Source organism: Pan troglodytes, chromosome X, assembly GCF_028858775.2.
Source record: "Pan troglodytes isolate AG18354 chromosome X, NHGRI_mPanTro3-v2.0_pri, whole genome shotgun sequence".
NCBI lineage: Eukaryota > Metazoa > Chordata > Mammalia > Primates > Hominidae > Pan > Pan troglodytes.
In genome coordinates, this window is record NC_072421.2 from 70,527,966 (window position 1) to 70,540,368 (window position 12,403).

Below are 12,403 nucleotides of genomic sequence, written 5' to 3' on the forward strand. Positions count from 1 at the left end.
CTTGGGCTGCTCTCTGCATTTTTCTTATTATGAGGATGAGCGTCTTTGGGGGCCATTTATATTTTCCTTTTCTACCTTTTGTCTGTTCATGAGGCTTGCCCATTTTTCTACTGGGCTGCTGGTCTTTTATCTAATTCTAGCGCATCTTTTATGGCATTTGAATCTTGAATCGTGGTTAGGAAGGCTTTCCCTGAAACTCAGGTTAGAAAGGAATTCTTTCATGTTTCCTTTGAATGCTCTTTATTATTATTTTTTACATTTAAATAATTGATTCCTCTCTGGTTTATCCTGATGTACAGTGTGAAGCATGAATCTACTTTATTTTTTTCAGATGGCTACCTAGTTGTCACAACAGTTTGCTGAATTGTTCACCTTTTCTCCAACCAATTTAAGATGACATCTTCATCATATCCCAAACTTCAATATTTATTTGTTTTTACTTATGGATATTCTATTCTGTTAATTGGTCTGTATTTCTAGTTATGTGACACTACCCTTTGCTTTTAATTATCAAAGCTTTAAAATGTTTTTTATCCTTTGTTTTCTCCCCTTCATTCTCAGTGTAGTGTATTAGGTTAATGAATAGCACAGTAATGTAATAATAATTATTATTAACACAAGAGCAATAATAGAATGACGTTCTTGGTCAGGTGCTTGTCATTTATTTTTTAATTTTTTTTTTAAGTTTTTTTTTTTTTTTTTTTTTTTGAGGCGGAGTCTCGCTCTGTCGCCCAGGCTGGAGTGCAGTGGTGTGATTTTGGCTCACTGCAAGCTCTGCCTCCCGGGTTCACGCCATTCTCCTGCCTCAGCTTCCGGAGTAGTTGGGACTACAGGTGCCCGCCACCTCGCCTGGCTAATTTTTTGTGTTTTTAGTAGAGACGGGGTTTCACCGTGTTAGCCAGGATGGTCTCCATCTCCTGACCTAGTGATCCGTCCGCCTCGGCCTCCCAAAGTGCTGGGATTACAGGCTTGAGCCACCACGCCCGGCCTTATTTTAAAATTTTTTTAATTTCCAACTTTTATTTTAAGTTCAGGGGCACATGTGCAGGATGTGCAGGTTTGTTACATAGGTAAACATGTGCTACATAGGTAAACACGGTGGTCTGCTGCACAGATCATCCCATCACCCAGGTATGAAGCCCAACATCAACTAGCTATTCTTCCTGATCCTCTCCCTCCTCCCACCTCCCACCCTCCAACACACCCCAGTGTGTGTTGTTCCCCCTGTCATGTGTCCATGTGTTCTCATCATTTAGCACCTACGTATAAGTGAAAACACACTTTAAAACGTTTTAATGTCTGTCGTTTACAGTTTAAATGTCTGTAAAACTACAGACATTAAAACGTTCTTCTTTTTCAGGATTTCCTGGTCATTTATGCTTATTTGTTTCTTATATAAACTTAAAATGAGCTTGTCTAATGAAAAAAAAGTCTGTGTTGATATTTTCATTGGTAGTATGTTCAATTGACAAATCACTACATCATACAGGGTAGAAATAAAGCTCAGAAACATAGGCAATTACCCATAGTAATGATTTGTTGGCATTACATTATAATGCATGATATTAATATAGTTTGGGGGCTTGTCCCCTCCAATTCTTGGGTTGAAATATAATCCCCAGTGTTGGAAGTGAGCCTGGTGGGTGGTGTTTGGGTCATGGGGGCGTATCCCTCATGAATGGCTTGGTGCCCTCCCTATGGTAATGAATGGATTCTCCCTTGGTAGTTCACACCATAGCTGGTTGTTCAGAAGTGCGGAACCTCCACTGTCTGTCTTGCTGCTTCTCTCACTAGGTGATGCATCTGCTCCCCCTTCACCTTCAACCATGATTGTAAGTGTCAGGCCTCTGAGCCCAAGCCAAGCCATCGCATCCCCTGTGACTTGCACGTATACATCCAGATGGCCTAAAGTAACTGAAGATCCACAAAAGAAGTAAAAACAGCCTTAACTGATGACATTCCACCATTGTGATTTGTTCCTGCCCCACCCTAACTGATCAATGTACCTCGTAATCTCCCCCACCCTTAAGAAGGTGCTTTGTAATCTCCCCCACCCTTAAGAAGGTTCTTTGTAATTCTTCCCACCCTTGAGAATGTACTTTGTGAGATCCACCCTGCCCGCAAAACATTGCTCTTAACTTCACCGCCTAACCCAAAACCTGTAAGAACTAATGATAATCCATCTCCCTTCGCTGACTCTCTTTTCGGACTCAGCCCACCTGCACCCAGGTGAAATAAACAGCTTTATTGCTCACACAAAGCCTGTTTGGTGGTCTCTTCACACGGACGCGCATGAAAGTAAGCTTCCTGAGGCTCTCACCAGAAGCCAAACAGATGTGGATGCCATGCTTGTACAGCCTGCAGAACCGTGAGCCAATAAACCTTTTTTCTTTATAAATTGCCCATACTCCAGGCATTCCTTTCTAGCAATGCGAATGGGCTAACACAGATATGTTCAATGTTTATTTCTCCTTGGTATTGTGTAGTTCAATGTCCTATGCAGAAATTACAATAACACAGTGTGTTAATGTGGCATTTCCTGCAATCCTTACACAATAATCTGTGATGCATTGCCTCAGGTGTTTTATGTCTGATTTTCACCAAATAAACCTATTCCTTTAATATACCCGAGCAAAGGTAATCAAGGTGGTTCAATCTGCTATATATAGTAATATTATATGTATATACCATATAAAATATTCTTTTCAAATTGATACTTTCTGAAAAACTAGAAAAGACCAAGATACTGCCACAGATTAGAAGAGACTAAGGAGCTAAGGACAACCAATATGCAGCAGAGAACCCTGGACTGGACTGCAAAACAGGAAAAGAACTTTTTTAAAAAAACGGTGAAATCCAAATAAAGTCTGGGATTTTGTTCAAAGTAAGGTACCAATGTTGGTTTCTTAATTTTTGATAAATATGCTACTGTGATGTAGGATGATGGCATTAAGAGAAACTGAAACTGGATAAGGAGTATAAGACAGTTCTCTGTACTACCTTTGCTACTTTTCTGTGAATCTGAAATTATTCCAAAATAAAAAGTTTATTTTTAAAGAAACGATGCTGCTAGATGTTTTGAACACCTTGTATTGTAATGCTGTGTTTATCTTCCTCACTAGACTGTGAATACCACCAGAGCATGGACCATTCAGTACTACCCCTGGGCCCATCAGTAGTTAGTTATTGTGGATAACCTTAAGATGATGAAGACAAGCCAACAAGACATTGAGAGGTTCTGAAAAAGCACCACCTTGGTGTCTTCCCTACCTTACATTACAAACCATTCAATTTAATAAAACCAAATGTGTTGCTAGTAAACATTTGTATTTTCTGTATCTTCCATCCAGGCAGATTCAGAGAAAAAAATATATTTAGGAAACCTGCCCTAAAAAGCCGACAACCACCTCTTTTCTCCACCTGTTGGCCTTCTCTATTCATTTAAAAAAATACTCTTTCTCCTTGCCCCAAAGTTTTTCTCACAGCAGTTTTGGAGAAGTGGAATGAACAGTAGGCTTGGAGTTGGGAACTGGGTTCTCATCTGGACTCTCACTTTCTGGCTGTGTAACCTTGGGTAAGTTACCTAATCTCTCTAAGCCTGTTTTTCCACCTTCCTAACAGGACTAAATGAGAATGCACTCAGTCTAAGATACTAGGCTGCTTTCTGCGCTTTGTGAGTGTGTGATTTTTTTTTTTTCTGGCAATCTTGCTCTTTCTCAAGGGTTCCTGGGTGAATGGCACCGCTCCCTACCCACTTGCCCAAACCAGAACCTGAGTCATTTGTGACTCCTTCGTCTGTTTAACACTGCCTTCCTACATGTCAAAATTGTCATTAAGTCCTATAGATTCTATTTCCTAAATATTTATCTGAGTTACCTTCCCATCTTGATCCCCATGGTCACTGGCTGAGTTTCTCCACAGACAATTGTTAACAGCCTCTAAACTAGTCTCTTTGCCTTCAGATTTGTTCCTTATTTTTCATACCACTGCCTAATTGATCTTTTAAATCCAAATCTGGCTCGGTTACTCCCTAACATAAAATTTTCCTGTGGATTCTCATAGCCTTTAGGGTAAATCCAAAATGTCTAGTGTGACATTGTGATCCAGGCTGCGAGTATCCATCTGTTGCTTTCCTTTCCAGTCCCTGCTATATCCTTATGCTTTAGCTGTTTTCAATTATTTGCAGTTGCCGGAAATCACTGTGCATTCTCTCACAATTATGCTACCCCTTCTGTCTGAAAGATCTCCCTTCACCCATTTTTTACAATTTGCTAAGCTAGTGGTCAGTTCCCGTTTCTCATTTTATTTGACCTATTGGCAGCATTTGACTCACTTAATTGCTCTCTCTTTGATTTTTCTTCACTCTGTGTGGGGAAAAGAAAGAGAGATCAGATTGTTACTGTGTCTGTGTAGAAAGAACTAGACATAAGAGACTCCATTTTGTTCTGTACTAAGAAAAATTCTTCTGCCTTGAGATGCTGTTAATCTGTCACCCTACCCCCAACCCTGTGCTCCCTGAAACATGTGCTGTGTCAACTCAGGGTTAAATGATTAAGGGCTGTGCAGGATGTGCTTTGTTAAACAGATGCTTGAAGGCAGCATGCTCGTTAAGAGTCATCACCACTCCCTAATCTCAAGTACCCAGAGACACAAAACACTGCGGAAGGCCGCAGGGACCTCTGCCTAGGAAAGCCAGGTATTGTCCAAGGTTTCTCCCCATGTGATAGTCTGAAATATGGCCTCGTGGGAAGGGAAAGACCTGACTGTCCCCCAGCCCGACACCCGTAAAGGGTCTGTGCTGAGGAGGATTAGTAAAAGAGGAAGGAACGCCTCTTTGCAGTTGAGATAAGAGGAAGGCATCTGTCTCCTGCTCGTCCCTGGGCAATGGAATGTCTCAGTGTAAAGCCCGATTGTATATTCCATCTACTGAGATGGGGAAAACTGCCTTAGGGCTGGAGGTGGGACATGCTGGTAGCAATACTGCTCTTTAAGGCATTGAGATGTTTATGTATATGCACATCAAAAGCACAGCACTTTTTTCTTTACCTTGTTTATGATGCAGAGACATTTGTTCATGTGTTTACCTGCTGACCTTCTCTCCACTATTATCCTATTGTCCTGCCACATCCCTCTCTCCGGGAAATGCCCGATAATGATCAATAAATACTAAGGGAACTCAGAGGCTGGTGCCAGCGCGGGTCCTCTGTATGCTGCACGCTGGTCCCCTGGGCCCATTTTTCTTTCTCTATACTTTGTCTCTGTGTCTCTTTCTTTTCCAAGTCTCTCGTTCCACCTAACGAGAAATGCCCACAGGTGTGGAGGGGCAACCCATCCCTTCAACTCAGCTTTCAGAATACCAAACATTCCTAGTTTTCCTTCTATTCCACATCAGTTGCTCTTATTCTGCGCTGATCCCTTCCCTCCTTCCCAATCTACTGATATTGAAATGCCCCAGGGCTTACTCCTTGAATCGCCTTTTTCTACTCTAACTAGAACAATCATTTGCTTGGTGCTCTCATTCAGTCTCAGGCTTTAGATACCATCCATACGACAATGACTCCCAAATGCATTACTCCAGAACACACGTATCCCTTGAACTCCAGGTTTATATATTCAACTTCCTACTCATCTTTTCTTGAATGTCAAATAGACATCTCAAAATGCTGGGATTACAGGCGTGAGCTACCAGGCCCGACATCTCAAATTTAGTGTGGTCAAAATTAAATTCCTGATCTATCCCCTCCAAAACGACTCTGTCCACAGTGTTCCCATCCAAGTTGATGGAAACTCTATTCTTCCAGTAATTAAAGCCAAAATCCTTGGAGTCATTCTTAACTCCTCTCTTTCTTTCCCACCCATTTGCAAACTCTTAGGGAGTCCGACTGGTTCTAACCTCAAAATATATCCAGAAGGCTACCATTTTTCATGACCTCTGCTGATATCACCTTGGTTTGAACCAATGTCATCTCTCACTTACATTACTGCAAAAGCCTCTTAAGTGGTTTTCCTGATTCTGTGCTTGTTTCTTTCCCCAAAGCCTGTCTTCAACACAGCAGTCGGAGCGATAAAATATGACATCATATTATATTAAAACATTAGCTAATACAGCATTTCTCTTATCAAAATCCTGCATGACCCCTCATCCATAGACAGAGTAAAGCACACAATTATTATATATCTTTAAATTTTTTTTCTTTCCAACTTTTATTTTAGGTTCAAGGGGTATGTATGCACGTTTGTTACATGGATATATTGCATAATGCTGAGGTTTGGGTTTCTCTTGAACCCATCACTCGTATTGTGAACATATTGCACAATTGGTAGTTTTTCAACCCTTGCCCCACTTCCTCCCTAGCCCCTTTTTGGAGTCCCCACTGTCTATTGTTTTCATCTTTGTGTATATGTGTACCCATTGTTTAGCTCCCACTTATAAATGAGAACATGCAGTATTTGATTTTCTGTTGTTGCGTTAATTCACTTAGGATAATGGCCTTCGGAGGCATTCATGTTGCTGCAAAGGACATAATCTCATTACTTTTATGGCCGCATAGTATTCCGTGATGTATATGTATCACATTTTCTTTATCTAATCCACCATTGATAGGCACCTAGTTTGATTCCATGACTTTGCTATTGTCAATAGTGCTGCGATGAGCATACAAGTGTAGGTGTCTTTTCATATAATGATTTCTTCTTTTGCTTTGGGTAGATGTCCAGGAATGGGATTGCTGGGTCTAATGGTAGTTCTACTCTTAGTTCTTTGAGGAATCTCCAAACTGCTTTTCACAGTGGCTGAACTAACTTAAATTCCCACCAACAATCTATGAGCATTTCCTTTTCTCCTCAGCCTTGCCAGCATCTGTTACTTTTAGTCTTTTTAATAAGAGCCATTCTGACTTATGCGAGATGTCATCTCATTGTGGTTTTGGTTTGCATTTCTCTGATGATTAGTGATGCTGAGCATTTTTTTCATATTTTTTTTGGCCACTTGTTTGCTTTTTTGAAAAGTGTCTGTTCATGTCCTTTGCCCACACTGTAATGGGACTGTTTTTTTCTCACTGCTTTGTTTAAGTTCCTTATGGATTCTGGATATTAGTCCTTTGTCAGATGCACAGATTGCAAATATTTTCTTCCATTCTGTAGGTTGTCTGTTTATTCTGTTGATGGTTTTGCTTCGCAGAGGCTCTTTGACTTAATTAGGTTCCACTTGTCAATTTTTGTTTTTGTTGCATTTGCTTCTGAGGTCTTAGTCATGAGTTCTTTACCCAGACCAATGTCCAGAAGAATTTTCCTAGGTTTTCTTCTAATATTTTTATAGTTTGAGGTCTTATATTTAAATGTTAAATCCGTCTTGACTTAATTTTTGTATATAGTGAGAGGTAGGGGTCCAGGTTCATTCTTCTGCATGTAGCTAGCTAGCTATCCCAGCACCACTATTTGAATAGGGTGTCCTTTCCCCATGGTTTATTTTTGTCAACTTTGTCAAAGATCAGTTGGGTGTAGGTGTGTGGCTTTGTTTCGGGGTTCTGTATTCTGTTCCATTGTTCTATGTGTCCATTTTTGCACCAATACCATGCTGCTTTGGTTACTGTAGCCTTGTAGGATAGTTTCAAGTCTGGTAATGTGATGCCTCCAGCTTTATTCTTTCAGAATCGGTTTGGCTATTCTGGCTCTTTCTCTGGTTCCATATACATTGTAGAATAGGTTTTTTTCTAATTCTGTGGAGAATGACATTGGTAACTTGATAGGAATTGTGTTGAATCTGTAGATTGCTTTGGGTGGTGTGGCTGTTTTAATGATATTGATTCCTCCAAACAGTTTTTCCATTTGTTTGCATTGTCTGTGATTTCTTTTATCCGTGTTTTTTAGTTCTCTTTGTACAGACCTCTCACATCCTTCATTAGATGTATTTCTAGGTATTTGGTTTTTCATGGCTATTGTAAATGAAATTGCCTTCTTCATCAGCATACTTTTCCTCTTAGCTCTGTAACCTCACCTCCTGTTCTATCCCTCATTCACTCGGCTCCAGTGTTAATGACCTTGCTGTTTCTCCAACATGTCAACCGCATGTCTGCTTTAGGGCCTTTCTTTAATTCTTTTCCCTTCCTGGAACACTATTCCCCAGATATTCATTTGGCTAGTTTCCTCACCTACTTCCAGTCTCTACTCAACTTCCACCATCTCAAGGAGGTCAACCATGATCACCGTATTTAATACCGCAGCCTGACTACCTTTTCCCAAGTATTCTCTATCTCTACTAAACTTTTTCTTTTTTCTTTCATAGCACCTATCACCTTACAACATACAATATATATTTTACTTATGTAAGTTATTTTTTACTGTGTATCTCCCTCTGCTAAAATATAATCCTCAACCAACAAGAGCAGGGATCTTGGTCTGTTGCGTTCAGTGATATGTCACAAGCGCCTAGAAAAAGTACCTGGTACATGGTAGGGATTTAGGAAGTACTTGTTGACTTTAAATGTCTAGTTTGGTGTGATCCTTCCAGATGTTTTTCTATGAATTTACATATGTATACGCAAACCTAGAAAAAATAATAATAGCAATGGGGTGAGTTTTTATATCTCATACATGAACTTCAAGACAACTCAGGTGTTGCCTCCTACCAACCTGTTCCTAAAATTCCTCTCACTCACAACACCTAGTGCACTGTATTGTAGTTGTCTAATTACTTCTCTGTCTCCCTTACTAGACTGTGGGCTCCTTGAGGGCAGGAACCATGGTTTTTCCATCTCTGTATCTCCAGGGATGGCTCATAGTGGCATATCATACACGTTGAATGGATACATTTATGAATAAATGACTCCTTGCCTGGAAGAAGGGTAATTCCATTTCCTTGATATTGTGGTCCTCTATTTTAGAGCTGTGTCTTACTCTAAGCAAGCTCAATATATAAGATATATTAAAACTCAGCTTTACTCAAAAGATGTAATTGTTTGCTTTGAAACTGTAAAGTAGTTAATTTACAAAATTCTTCATGGGAGGATTCTTTTTTTCTAAATAGCAATGGCCTTTAGTGCAGAAGAACAGAAGGTTGCCATAATAAGACCAAACCATCCTCCCTTCATCCCAAGATTGGTGCTTGGCAGAGGCATGAATATTAGCATGTCTGAAGGTAAGGTTGTCTGCCTGATGTCATCCTCAAAATGCTAGAAATGCAGGCAACCCCTACCTCAACATCCCAGTTTCTGGTAATAACATGTTATGAAGAAGGGGAAGGTAACTAAAATTTACTTAGATTCTATTATGTACTAGATATGTTCCACATGTTAGTCTTATTTAATCCTGAAAAATAACTCTTGGAGGAAGACAATGCTGTTGCTATCTTATCAATGAGGTTGCTAAGCTCAGAGTGGTACATTGCCTATGATCACACAGAACCAAATAAAGGCAAACTATAGACTTAATATTAAGTGTGTTTGTCCCAGTCAATTCCTATATTTCAGGCTCACTATTCAAACAGTGTTGTCAAGCTGGAGGTATGACCTAAAGCAGCACAGTGTTGAGAGTCCTGTTCTAGACATAGATTGGTCAGTAAGATAGGAACATAAATGTAGGCCGAAGATTTTCACCAGGATGGGTGGATTGGAAGGAAGTTATTGGTGAGAAATATTCAGTATGCTGGCAGAGTGGGAAAGAAAGGTTGTGAGGGTAAAGTTGTAACCCAAGAAGCAGAGGTGGGAGACAGGAAATGTAGCAGCTGCCTCAGAGGCAGCTGTCATGATGGTACTTAAAGAAGATTGCTGCCAAGTGTTATTTACGAATTGTGGCTTAGGGTTTCCCAGTGCCGTCCTGGGTTTTGTGATGTTCTAAAAGACAGCAGTAAGGGAGGTGCGGGGCATGGATTGTTCCTCCTGTAGTCCTGGATTTTTTTTTCTGTTTCCCTTTTGGAAGATTTTTAATTTCTAAGAAATTTTGTAGAGACAGCGTTTTGCTAGGTTGTCCAGGCTGGTCTCAAACTCCTGGCCTCAAGTGATCCTCCCACCTCAGCATCCCAAGTACATAGGATTACAGGCATGAGCTACTGCATCAGGCCTTGGAAAATGTTATTGTAGTAAAATATATGTAGCATAGAATTTGCAATCTTAACCCTTTTTAAGTGTACAATTCAGTGGCATTAATTACATTGGCAACATTGTGACACCATCACCACTACTTCCAAACTTTAAATGGAAACTCTGTACTCATTGGTCAATAACCCTCCATTCCCTCCTCCCTTTAGCCCCTGATAACCTCTAATCTACTTGATGTCTCTATGAATTTTCCTATTCTAGGTATTTCATATAAGTGGAACCATACAATATTTTTCCTTTTGTGTCTGGCTTATTTCACTTAGTAAGTTTTTCAGGTTCATCCATGTTGTAGCACATATCAGAACTTCATTTCTTTCCACAGCTGAATAATATTCCATTGCATACACATGCTGTATTTCATTTGTCCATTAAACTGCTGATGGACCCTTTGGTTGTTTCCAACTCTTGGCTATAGTGCATACTGTTGCAATGAACATTAGCATGAAACTGACTGTCTCAGATTCTATTTTCAATTATTTTGGGTATATTTCCCTAGGAGTGGAATTGCTAGGTCATAAGGCATCCTATGTTTAACTCTTAAAATTTATTTCTAATTGATATAATAGCCATGTATGTTTATGTGGTACAATGTAACGTTTTGATCTTTGTATACATTATGAAAAGAGCTCTTTGAGGGACCGCAAGCTTTTCCACGGAGGTGCACCATTTTACATTCCCATCTGCAATGTGCAAGAATTTCAACTTCTTTACATCCTTACCAATGCTTCTTATTTGCTTCAAGAAAAGTTTTTTTTTAAATTATAGATGTGTGTAAAGTGTTAATGGTGGTATCTCATTGTAGTTTCCATTTGCATTTCTCTGATGACTAATGATATTGAGCATCATCTCACGGGCTTAGTGGGAGAAATGTCTCTTAAGTCATTTGCTCATTTAAAAAATTAATTAGGTTGCTCTTCTTTTTTGTGTTGAGCTATAGGAATTCTTTATATATTCTGAATAGTAAACCATTGTCAGATACGTAATTCGCAACTATTTTCTATCATTCTATAGAATGTTTTCTTTTTTTACTTTATACTGTTCTTTATGCATGAGCATTTTCAATTTTGATGAAATCTAATTGATCTATCATTTTTCTTTTGTTGCTCATGATTTTGGTGTCATATCTAAGAATCCATTGCCTAATCCAAGGGTATAAAAGTTTACCGCTGTGTTTTCTTCAAAGAGTTTTTTGTTATTAGCATTTGTATTTAAGTCATTGACTGATTTTGGGTAATTTTTTTGTATACAGGATGAAGTAGAGGCCCAAATTCATTCTTTTCAGTGTAATTCTGGCTTCATAGAATGATTCGAGAAGTATGTGATCCTGTTTACATACTTCTATATAATTCCATATGGTTTCATATAGGGATTCATCAGTGAAACCATCTATGATTGAGGTTTTCTTTCTTTCTTAAGAAAGTGTTTAATTGCCAATTAAATTTCTTTACTAGATAAAGGGTTATTCAGATGATCTCCTTCTGGGATGAGCCTTGGTAGTTTGTGACTTTTAAGGAATTGCTCCATTTCATCTCAGTTATTGAATCTGTTGACATAAAGTTGTTCAAATTTCTCCATTTTAATAAACATAGGATCTATAGGGATGCCATCTCTCTTTTTTCCTAGTATTGGTAGTTTGTCTCTTCAGTCTTTTTTTTTTTTTTTCTTGATCCATCTGGCTAGAGGTTTATAAACTTTATCGCTCTTCTGAAAGAACCAGATTTGGGGTTCATTGATTTTCTTTATTGTTTTTCTGCTTTGTATTACGTTGACTTCTTTGTTTTTATTTTATCAGGGAAAGTGCGAACTCAGTCCCCCATGTACACAAATTGTGCAGTCGAGTCTCCCCTGTTTGTGGAAATATCGGGTGTCAGCACACCCAGGATGCAATAGATGAGCCTCAATCTAGGAAAACCACCTTTGTGCTCATGGTATCTCCCCTGACAGGTGAGGATGTATTATTTCTACTCTGACACTTACCATTAACTTTGTTCTGTTTAATTTAATTTGTTTTCCTTTTTCTCATTTATTAACATGTTTTCTGAGCTCATTGACTTGAGACCTTTCTTCATAGAGGTGTTTTTACTGCTACGAAATTTCCCGAGTCTTTTTTTTTTTTTTTACCAGCCTCTCACAAATTTTGGTATGTTGTGTTTTCCTTTTCAGTCAGTTCAAAACACTTTCTAATTTTCATTATGATTTCTTATTTGATTCATAGGGTAATTGAAAGCACATTATTTGGTTCCCAAGTATTTGTAGATTTTCTGAATAACGCTCTCGTTAATTTCTAACTTAATTTTATTGTATGTGGT

The 12,403-nt window shown here is 39.0% G+C and overlaps 1 non-coding gene across 1 annotated transcript; it reads right to left on the reverse strand.

Moving 5' to 3' along the window:
- Positions 1 to 11,882: 11,882 nt before the first annotated feature.
- On the reverse strand, positions 11,883 to 12,046 carry LOC112207247 (U1 spliceosomal RNA). Its single transcript, XR_002941696.1, has one exon. It is a non-coding gene; the product is annotated as a U1 spliceosomal RNA (small nuclear RNA).
- Between the last annotated feature and the right edge of the window lie 357 nt (positions 12,047 to 12,403).